The following is a 12,472-nucleotide window of genomic DNA, read 5'->3' as shown; positions in this document are numbered from 1 at the left end:
TCCCTACAGCTGCAAGCTGAGGCGGCATACTTCTCTTTAGTAATCTCTCCCTGTATCCACTGCTTATATGCCACCCTTTTTGCCCTTAGGCTGCTCTGGATTTCTCCAGTCAACCAAGAAAGCTTCTTGGCCCCTTTCCTCCTTTCCCCCAGCATCGGAATCGTCTCCCTCTTTGCCCGAAGGATCATTTCCTTAAGGCACAGCCACCTTTGCTGGGCTCCCATCTCACCAAATCTCCTACTCTGCAGTGCTTCATTGACTAAACCTTGTCTTCCTGTGCTCTTGAACCATATGCAAACAGGAGTCTACCATGTAAAGGCAGCACAAACTGTTGCTACAAATTGCCACAGCCACAACTTTGGGCATCTGTGATGTGACAAGGAGCCTATTCAGGTTTTGTGTTTCTCTACATTTTTTTTTATGGTGGCAAGAGGGTCATGTCTGTTTGCAATCTATATCTTCAATATTTGCACCTGTATGTTGTGCAACTGTTGGCAGATGAAATTAAACTGAGGCCACAACATGCAGATGCAGGTGTTTCAGATATGCTTCAGTCCTGCTAGAGAGATCCCCTATTTGAAACAGTGCCTCTGAAAATAAGTTTCTCTTAAGAAGGTTTTGTTGCTGTATTCTCCTGGCAGTTGAATAAGGTAGTACAAGGGTATTTGCACCCTCAATTTCAGAGGTTGTATTTCAACCGTATTGAAAATTTAGTACAAAAGGCACTTTACATTTAATACATGACTTTCAAAAATCAATACTTAATTTTGTCAATAGCCAACACTGAGAAAGTAAAATGAAAATAAGGATAGCCCTTCTTATTTTTAAATTGTTCAATAAAGTAGCAATAAGCAAAAAGTCCAACGATTCGGTTTCTCCCAAAATATCTCAGGAAAACTCTAATAAAACAGAGATGCATTTCCTTTATCATCTACATTCTTCCTTGTACACATCCTTTAACATTTTTAGCAACACTCCCTCATGGTTATGAAATAAGCAAGCTCTTGTGAAAAAGGTCTAATCCTACAAATGTTTATGTCTACACCTAAGCATATACTAGATACAGACATTACACAATGCACTTTAAGTGCACAGAAAGCATTTTACACCCATATGCACACCTTAAAAAAGGCAGAAGATCCTGCTCTAAGTTAACCCTGGATGGATGTGGAGTAATCCAAAGTGCTTTCTGTTAAAGTGCTTTATCGAACATCTGTGCCAGATCGAACTGAGGATTAATTTACAGTGTGATCACTGCCATACCAAGTGGTATTGTACAGGGCTGCTCTACTTTACTCTACCAAGCTGGCTCCATAGTAACAGCCTCTCATCCCAGCTCTGCATGTAGCCTCATGCAGGGCTGAGATGAGAGGAGGGGAGGGAAGAAAGGAGGGCTTCTGTCCCTATAGCTGCCCTGGCCCCATAATATGCAATAACCTGCCAGGCTGCCTTCAGGACAAGGAGTCTAGGGTCTGTCTTCCAACAGCTGCCCCATCCAGGCTGTGGTGCACTGCTGTTTGGTCAGGGGGTTATAGGGGAATGGCACCAGGGTCTGTGTCCCCGCAGCAGGTCCAGCCAGGCAGCGCCATGCCAGTGCCTGAGTGGGACCACTGTGGGGGAAGGGCTCTGAGGTTTGTGTCCCTGTGGCCTCCTGGTCAGGCCATGCTGAATTGCACAGCAGCTGCTCACTGCAGCTGTCAAGAGGCCCCAAAAGCCCAGCCAGCCAACCACACAGTGAGGAGGCTCTATTCCTATCCTTCTTCCAGCCACTGCTGACTTTTGCCAGCTGGCAGGGAGGCAGGGCTGGTGAAAGGGGCTGTTATGGCAGCCTCATAGGAGGCATCTGGGACCTCCTTCCTAATGGCTATTGAAGGCAGGCTGTGTGCCCTCTGCCCCACCACCACCACCAAACAGTGAATGTCTGTTCACTCAGCTCCTGCCCCAACTTATAGAGCTTTGAGTTAATTGTGGTAAATACATAACTTAGGTATAAACACACCTACTTAACAATATTACAGCAAGCTACAACGTGGCCCCACCGTTACCTAGAAAACCCAGGCCAAGTCCCCTGCTTCCACCAAGCTGTTGAAGAAGCATCTAAAGTATATGGAGGCCCACATGAACTAAATGTAAAAATGGTTCTCACTCCATCCATTAACACCCCAGTAACGAATATCTGGGCATTAGTATCCCGACTACAATCAGCAATGACCAGTAAGCCTACCCAAGTTCATGTCACAGCTTACCCAAAACAAACACCGTTACCAGAGAAGATTGGTCGCCAAAGCGCTTCCAGAGCAGCGCCTCCACAGAGGTTGCCAGAAGAAAGAGCCAGATTCGGATTCCTATTGAACAACACCAAACTTAACAAAGCCCAACTACGAACACTAGGGGACGAAGGGCAGAAGCTCCTCGCAGAACAACTAGGCTTCAAATACAACGAGCAGCCAAAAAACGAGTAGTCGCCATTGGCAGGACCGGCGGCATGATACATGAAACTGTTACAAATGATGATACTCGCCCTTACGCCACCCTCACTCTCATCGACCCAGTGAATCCTTTCAAGCAGGTACGTGTGTCATTCCTGCTCGACAAAGGGACCCAAGTCAGTGTAATTACTGCGGATGTTCCTCATCAGGTGATGAAGAAAGTAATCATGATACAAGGCCTGAATGCTGTAAAGCCCACACCTGTAATTAACTTTCTAGTAAAAGGCCATCGAAAGATGTTAGCTGGTGTTCTAGGGGGCATCAATCTCCTAGGCATTCCTGCAATCCATACATTAAAGCTTAAAGAACAAGTATTGCAAGCTCTCCCGCTCACCGTATCACCAGACAACCACCACCGTCCACCTTTATGCAATGAAACTGCTTGGCGATATCGACCTATCCCAACCAAAGTGTCATTACAAGCCTCTTCTCAAACCCTGCTATCCTGATTGGAACAGGAAGGCCGTATTGCACCTATTTCCGAAAGTATTTCTTTATCAGCCGGATGGGGCATAGCCAAGCCGGGACGTCCTGATGAAGCTCAACTTGTTGTTGACTATCGCATGGCGAACAAACATTATGCATCTCTTATTCAAACAAACATTTCAGACCTTCCTCAACAACTGTGCACAATAGCTGAGTATCAGAGTCAACCATGAGTAGGAGTAACCATTGACATGAAGGATATATTCTTCTCCATCCCCATAGACGATCATTTTAGAGTACTAAATATATGCATCGATAGAAAAATGTACAAATGGAATGTATGCCCTCAAGGCTACTGTAACTCTCCCACCCTTGCCACTGAAGCCATGAATAAATGTCTCAGCGAATTCAAGCAAAATCAACAATTCTCAGACGATATTCTCCTGTGCAGTTACGTAGATGACATCGCTATTCTCGGTCGGGACAGTTCAACAGTTTCATTTTTAACCCAGCGATTACTTGAACACCTTACAGCTGCAGGTTGGACAGTAAACCAACGGAAGTCATGCCTCGACCCTTCAGACGATATCACCTTCCTTGGAAACAAGTTTAAAGGCCCGCGAAGACAGAATCATAAACCACCAAGCGAGATATTTTCACCATTTACAAACCATTCCAATAACAAACCCCCATGAAAAAAGGAATTCCAACAAATTCTAGGACATATCAATTGGCTCCGACATTATGTACAGCCCCAAGGACTCGCAGTGCTTGCCAAGCTTCAAAAGCAGCTCCGCCAGGTGGGATATTGCTTTCCTTCGAAGCCATGGACCTCCAAAGACAACCAAGCCGTCCAATATCTAATCACACAATGCAAAAACATCAAGTTTCATGCGATCAACCTAAACAACGACTTGACTGTTACTGTTGACTATACAGATATGCATAATTGGGCGACAGTGCATGACCAACACCATCTTGTTCTAGCTGCTCACCGCACTCTGCAAGATGCCCAACACCGCTATGGAACTGTTGGAAAAGTCCTACTCGCATCACAGTTAGCAAAGTCAGTGTCAAAAGGCCATGGAACCATTCTAGGCCCGGGAGTGACACTTGTGACGCAAATCGACAGTGACCGAGTAAATCCAGAATTTGGTGGCGAACCAAAAACTTGGACCGCTTTAGTCTTTGACCACCAGTACCATTAGTCTGCCTCATGGGAACATCGTGATACACCAGCACCATGTGAAGTTTGAGATCGCCCAATCTTATATGGTACTACAGCGCCTGCCTGGATGGCTTCTGATGGAACTACACGACATGGCGGTCTATGTGGCTTCTATTGCCACACCTGTAAGGAACACAAAATCCTAAAAGCTTTCAAGTCAGCACAGCTAAATGAACTTATTGTGTTCTGCAGAGTCGTCAGACATTATCTCGAATGACATAATGGCTGTCAACCAGTTCCAGTCATCGCTATGGACTCTCAGTTCGTTTACAAAATCATCACAGAAAATGGTGATCCAGAACTCTGTATCCGAACTTGGGGAAGCATCTTTGATATGAACACAGCTCTTGACCCACCGCCACTCATTAAGCATGCCAAGTCGCACCACCCTGACACAGACCCAGTTTATGCCAAAATTGACCAACTGCTCCAAGAAGGAAAACAGCCCCAAGTATCTATCGGTCAAGTAGCCGAATTGTCAGAAAAAGATCCTTTCCTTCATTGGCTACATGAACACTAGGGGCATCCCGGAGTGAGTGCTTCCCACAGCCGTTGGTGCAAAGATACAAATCAACCTCAGTCTGAAGGAACTCACAAAGACTGGACCCGTATAGTCCAAGCTTGTGAACAGTGTGCCAAAGAAAAGAAACACCCTACTGCAGTAGAGTGAGAAACCTTTGCCAAAGAACACTTTGAACCTGGTAAAGTGTGGCAAATTGATTTACTAGGTCCCTTGCCCGGAGCAAGGCGACATCCGAAAGGACTCGTTGCTGTTGATCTTGGTACATGACAAGTGCAAGTTATACCACTGCAAAAAAGTACCGGCCCATCAGTTGTCACAGCATTAAGACTGTTAATCGCTCACTGGCAAGCCCCGGAAATCATCCACTCAGATGGAGAACTGCCCTTCACCTCCAAACTTATTGGTGATTTTGCAGCAGCCTTCAACATCCAGTGGCATCATCATATCGCATACCACCCGCAATCCAACAGTGTAATCGAGCGCACCATTGGTCTTGTCAAAGAAAAAATTTGACTATTGAACAAAGGTTCCTACACTGGATGGGACGCAGTTCTTCCTGACGTCCTCATCAGCCTGAACGCCGGCAAATCCTTATGGGAACATCGGACGCCAGTCCCAGTCAAGCCATGGACACCTAAATTTCTCCCAGGCGAATTAGTTTGGGTTACAACTCCGAACCCAGAAGATAAACACCCAACACCGACCAAAGGCCAAATTGTTCGCCCTGGACAGTATCCAAACAGGTATTGGGTCATCAAGGATGTCAACGGCCCTACAGGACCCCCCAGCACCTTTTAGCGCATCACAATTGATTATCTAGGTGCACTGCGCAAAAAGTTATATGAATTATGTAATATTCTTGATACTACTTTTTTAATTATCTTTTGTACATAAACACCATGAGACTCATTGCAACCCTCATCATATGCTATGTCATGTACTCCGTCTCATGTATACTTCAACACAACTCATTTTTAACGCTGCTGTTTCTACCACTGAATGCCATAATTTTGAAGAAACCAGAAACTCAACGATAGACTATCGACTTTGTTTCCCAAAGCTCACAGCAGCGACGGACACTGGCATTATCACCCATCTTGGATGACCATCTTCTAGTTTTAATATATCTCACTATCTTAATCTCTTTCGCTGTAATCTCCCTTCAGCAGACGTTTCAGGGTTACCTTTTACTATTAGTACTTCCGTATTTATCCCCATGCTTAATTGGCCATATGTCTGTATTAGACCACGTTGTCCTGCCAACACCATTAACTGTTCTACCCCCATAATAACAATTTTTGAGGCACTAAACGTTACCCTAACTAATAACTCTCTTTCACAAATTGCAGATTATATCTATATTTTTCAAGTTAATTGGACTGCCAGCTGAAACCATTCTCTAACGGAGCCAAAAATGCAACACAATATACGCATGTTATGTAATATTCTTCACGCATTATGGCCTCAGTGTCCTACTTATGATCCGCTGAATTCCAAGGAAAAGAATCATCCAAACTGTCATAAAACTAACAGTTCAACCCCAGTTTGGTTAATAACACCAAGTTATCTTGATTACGCTCAACGCCGTAACGGTGCATGCAAGCGCTTCAAACCTAAACCTTGCCCGTTTCCCATCCCACGGCCAGGAGTCCTTTATACAGACCTAGCCGTTCCTTGTCTTTGGAGTCACTTCAAAAACTCCAATAACTTTACTAAAGTGACCATTAAAGAAAACTCACCCTCTTATAATTACCCTGTACCAAATGGACACTTACCCCCTGGTTAGATTTGGTTTAACCTCAAAACCAATACTACCAACATATACCCCGTTCTTACCTCTGATGAAACTCTAACTCCTGTAACCTCCTTGTGGAGCCTAAAAGGACTCCAAGTAGGTCGGAAAAAGACCACCACCACTACTCATAGAAAGTCTAATCTTTGCCATACAAAGCGAGCCTCCCTCACACATGAACAAGTCGATTACGCCTGGACTCTAATGGATTCTTAGGACAAAGTAGGCATCTATTTTCCCTGGATGTATGAATCAAAAATGAATACATTCAAAATTGTCCTTTTAACTGAAACTGTTGCCAACCTTACCAACCTAGTCACTGAAGGGTTTCGAAATATTGACGAGTCATTAAAAAAAGTTCAAGCAGCAGTGTATTACAATCGATTAGGCTTAGATTAGCTTTTACTTAAGCACGGAGGCTTATATGCTATGTTCAAAAACAACTCACACTGTTGACTTGAATTTACCCCCCAGGATGGAGGTAATTTGACCCAAATCTTAAACAGTCTTGAAACGCTTTCCGCCCAACTTCAAGAAATAACCACGGAAAAAGAAAACTGGTTAAATGATCTATTCAATTGGTTTAGCTTTGATATCTCCAAATGGTTTTTTTCCCATACTTATATCTATTTTAAGTAGTTTTATTTTCATATTAATAATATTATGCATCTTTTCTTGCCTTTTTAGCGTAATCAGAAAACGCATAACCATGCTTTCTACTTCTATATATATACGCTTGCCAATTACTTATGAACTTGATGAGAAAGACAACCAATTCTAAACGATATTACCGAAATTGCCATAGGCAAGAGGGCATGTCAAAGAAAAATCTTTGATTTCAGATGCCGATAGCAAAAAGCTCAAAGGCTAATATAACATATTTTGTCATTATAGTTCCGTATCCAAACCCCCCCCCCCAACTTAAATGTAAAATACATGTGCAGTCAATCTCGCATGAAACCTAAGCAGAAGTAAGAAACACACAGAATCTATTCACAGTCATGACTGGCAGTCCTATAATTATTCATGCCTGGCGTGTTGTAATAGGCCACCGTGCAATCTATAACTTTAGAAAGATTTCCACGTTCAGCGGAGAATTCTGTACACGCCCTAGAGGTTAAGTCAGCGATTTGGCCAGTTGCTGACCTCTCCCCGCCGATGGTAAAAATTTTCAGGTGTATTCGTTTTTGCCGGCTCGCCCGTTCTCGTCAAAAGCTCACGAAAATCTTCAGACCGAAGTTACCTGTATGCTTTGATTAAAATCTACACCATGCAGTTTGTAATCTATGCAACAAAAATATCTGCATGCTAAGCTGAATAAATCAACTTCTCTTTCTACACCGCACGACCACAACTTCCTTCCTACACTGCAATCTCCTGTGGTATAAGTAAAATAAACTTTTTGTATAACCAATATGCTTTAAAATCTGACTCCAACCCGCCGCTATTACCCACCTGTCCGACTACCTACCCCACCCGCGTCCAGCCGGTCGTGCCGTCCCAGGCTCGCAGGTCAAGGGCACACCGGTCATCAGACGCAACAATCATTATCCACATAATGAGGCAGTTTCAGTCACTGATTTCACTTGCAATATAACAGAAAAATTTTGGCTCAATATGCACAATAGGCTAAAATTTACAAAATTGGGTTTGGAAATCTGCATGCTTCAGGAATTCCTTAACAAAATTATCATAAATTAATCAGATATACCATAAACACAGACATGAAGAGTGAGAAAGCCACAATACTTTCAAATTTGCATTGTGTATTTATTTTTAAAATTCTGAGCCTAAAGAAATAGAAAAGGGAACTTTTCAAAATAGATAGCATTACAAGGTCACAAGGCAATTTTACCTGCAGGTATTTTGTGCAATTACCTTTATGAGGAACTATCAAATGTTACTGGTCAAAATTGGAAAGCAACAAGCTTTCTGGGGGAAAATGCTTACATAAGTTGAGTTATCCCGCCCAGGATCCACATGTTTATGGTACGTGTACAACTCTCAAATTATATAAGTGTAGGCACATGTTTTTGTATGCATCTATGCAAGGTCTGTGGAATAGTGAGGAAAAAAACCAACTAGATCAAAAAATTAAAAGAATCCATTTCTTTTAAAATTAAATATACATAGAGTGACAAATTCCTAGGGTCTCAGTGTGCTCCCTGAGATGTATGTTAGAGTTGTATAAATTTATTGGTCCCCCAGACTCAGCTGAATGGGTATGCCCAGATTATTAATTTACCCAGAAGTAACAATTTACCACGGACACTTCATTAAAGAAACAGAAAAAAAACGCCAAAAGTGTTTATTACAAGGAAACACAAATAGTATAAAAAAAGAACAAATGATCAAATGTTTTGTTTTACTATACTCTCGTCAAATCTGACAAAATCCTTATCATATGTTTAGATTACCACTTTGCTCGCATAAAAATCCTGTCAAAATCTCCCAGGTTCAACCTCCCCACAGTCACAGCTAGTTCCCTTAACTCGGGACCTCCATTCGCTTCTCTCCTTCCTTTCTAGCCAGTCCATAAGAATTACTGCCCCCAAAACAGTCCACAGAGCCTCCCCCAAACTACCTTCAAAGAAGCCAGAGAATCATCTAGACTGTTTCTGCCTTTGCATTTACGACACATAGTATATGCTTTTAATACATGCCATATTCTCAAGTGGCTAAGTAAGTAGGATAATGATTCCAATTTAAAACTTAATTGTATTCATGTACATTCTGGGACTTTTATTATATGAAATCTTCACAGAAGACCTGCAGCTGTACTATTATTTTCAGTAATCTATGACCTAATTTACCTATTTTTTCCCCTGGACATTACCTGGATGAAGATGGACAAGAAAGGCTCAGATTTCATTCATTTTTCAGAATCAATATTGAACGGATATACCAGAATGGCTCTAGGAATACTTTAGGTTTTGAAGATGCTATCATTTAGTGAAATTTGTGACATACAGTCATTCTTCCTGCAGGATGTTGGGATAGTCGTATAGTCTATGCATAAAATTCCACATCTCTGAAGTGGGAATGTGAGCATGCACGAATGTCAGATGCTATGGACAGGGTGGTTGTACAAGTATGTAGATCAACTGCGCAAGAATGACACTCAACCTTTTTGCCCCATGAGCCAGATGGGCAGTAGCCCGCCCATCAGAAGACCAGATCCAACTGGTGGGCTTGATCCAATTGTGCGGAGGAGGGCAGAAGACAGCCTGAAGAATGCATTACTTTCAAAAGCTTTTCTAAGTCTATCTCAACCATGCAGCTGATCGATTAAAATATATCAATCACAAGAATGTTTCCCTCTTGCATATTACTCTTACATATATTTTATTTTTTCACTCCTTAGCATCCAGACCAATTCTGAAATATTTTAGTCATTTTGTCTGGCATACATGGACCAAAGATAATGCAAGAACCTGATTTCCTTTTTCCATTGGCAAACTGTTTCACTGAGAATTTCTTCCTGCTTATCATTTTCTGGGAATCATTACATTTGCTGATCACAGATGGTAGTGGAAAGCTAATCTGACTATTTAGAATTCCCTTGTGCTCCCTAAATGGCAATTAAAATAAAACTTGTGTTAAGATTGCCTTATCTCATGAAATGCACAGACGAGTCATTCTTGTTTTATTACTCTTACTTTCAAATAGAATAAACCTAGATTGTGAAAGCAAGGACTTATACCAACTGGAAAAGGAAAAAACAATAGAAAAGGTGATGGAAGGAATATTGTTTTCTAACATTTTCATTACAGTCACAAATACCCTTTCTAGCTGCAAAAAACCTTTATGCACTGAACCACCCTTTTGGTGGTTCAGTGCATTTGGCTTAGCATTTGGCAGTGCATTTGGCTTAGCCAGAATGCCACTGAAAAAAAATCCACACGTCTAAAGAATAAAGAGCCAAGAAAAAAAATCTAAATATTTCCATATATTTTGTCTTCAGCACCTTATGGGGTATTTGGATAGCTCTATAAAATCATGCAAACCAGGCACAGAAAGCAGTTGGTATGAAAACACAAATAAGAGTTCATAGAATAAAAAGGAGGAGGTAGGATTGTAGTTTCCAATCGAAAGTAATATGTTACAGGGTGGGGAAAGGTGAGTTTATGAGCCTGAGTCTCCTGTTACTTAAGAGTAAACCAGTGGAACTTCAGCAAAAATCCTGTTGCTTTCCACCAGCATAAGAAAAACAACAAAAGATGGCCTAAAATATTGTTTTAGAATATTTCCTTTCTGTTCTTAAATAAAAATAATTGTGCTCTGTTAGCTAAAACTCATCCCTCACCCTGTGTTTTGACACATATTGTCTGCATTGCATGTTTTTCTTGTATTAGGCAGTTTGTAAAAGAACAGTCGGAAACTCAGCAAATCAGTTTCCTCCTGGTTTTTGGAAGCAGCCAGGGCCAGCGATGTTGTTTGACAGCCGAACGCAATTATCGCCAGCATATGAGAGGGAATATTTAGCTTTACAAACACAGGGTGACAGATGGAATTTTCCCAATTCCTATAGTTGAATGCTGCACTTTGTACCCATTATATTTTGGATTTTCTAGCATTTGTAGGGCCTCTCACTCTGTCTCTCTCTTTTGTAATTTCCATATTATGTAAAAAATTACATTTTCTCTGCCTATTGACCCACAACAGTAAAACTTATCTTTTTAGTTCTACCTGTTTCCTTTGCTCATATTTTTACTTTTACTTACATAATATTGCAACATGAAAATAAATAAATCAGGAGGGATTGGGAAGTCCTTTTCAGGTTTTCCAGTTAATTTTCTTATTTTTTCCCTAAATTTGCCAAAAAAGCTCTAATTGCTGTATGGATAGGTATTCATTAGGTCCATCTGGATAAAATCTCAAAAACTGATTATTTGAAAATTTAACTGTGCAAGAATGAGACACTGTTGAATTATGACACAACAAAGCTGATTTCCCTACCAAAAGATAAAATCTTAACACTGAAAGTACTTTCCAGTATGTAGATTTCAGTATACTTTCTGAATGTTTCCAGGAATCAGTAGTCCTCTCTCACAAACAGGCATGAGGAGACACACTAAGGACCTTCACCAGGACATGTAGTGACTCAGTGCCAGGAACAGGAAGAGAATCCAAACAGGACAGTGATCGGAGCAGGGGAAAACAATAGCAGTTTTCAAATATTTGAAAGGCTGCCATAAAGAAGAGGGAGAGCAACTGTTCTCCTTTGGTCACAGAGGACATGAGACAACAGATTTAAACTGTAGCAATGCAAATTTAGATTAAAACCTAGGGGGGGGAAAATACTAACTAGAAGAACAGTAGGAAAATGGTACAAGTTGCTTTGGGAAGTGGCAAAATGACCTTCACCAGAGCTTTTCAAGGGGCTGAATGGAAATGTGTCTGGAGCAGTTCAGAAACTGGCACCTCTACCAGAAATGACACCTGAGGGCCCCCTTCCTGCTGTATGATACTTCCATATAGTCTGGTGCCCAATCTTATGGCCCATGTCAAATCATTTCTTTAAAGAAGAATATTCTCCCACACTAATATTTCTTTCTCCCTTATAAGATGCTGAAGCTGGGAGTCACTACTAAAGAACAACATTGCCATGACATGCTGCGCAGCTTGCTTATAAAACATGCCAACTTTCAAGTGTGCGTCATGATTGGTAGCTCATGTGTAAGTCAATATTAGTGCTATTTGTTTTTACTGAAAAAAGGAACACCATTCCTAATGCTGATCAGCAATACAAACAACATCATAAAAAGCAGTGTTTACAAGACAAAAATTCCCTGACTCTTTAGCAACAGGAAAATACTCCCTTTCTTATTAGAATTGTCCACCTTAAAACGTCAATGCCAACTCCTCTCCTGGTTTAATCTAGCTTTTGCTAACATAAAGGCAGGCATAAGCCCATTAGTTGTGGAAAAGTCTGCCAGTAGGAGATTGCAGTGACAAGAGAATAGATCTACACTGAAAGAACAGAAATGGAGGAACTGCAGGTAGCCAGTAGG

Source organism: Crocodylus siamensis, chromosome 1, assembly GCF_052110815.1.
Source record: "Crocodylus siamensis isolate JL-2025a chromosome 1, ASM5211081v1, whole genome shotgun sequence".
Classification (NCBI taxonomy): Eukaryota; Metazoa; Chordata; order Crocodylia; family Crocodylidae; genus Crocodylus; species Crocodylus siamensis.
Note: the sequence above shows the minus strand (reverse complement) of the source record.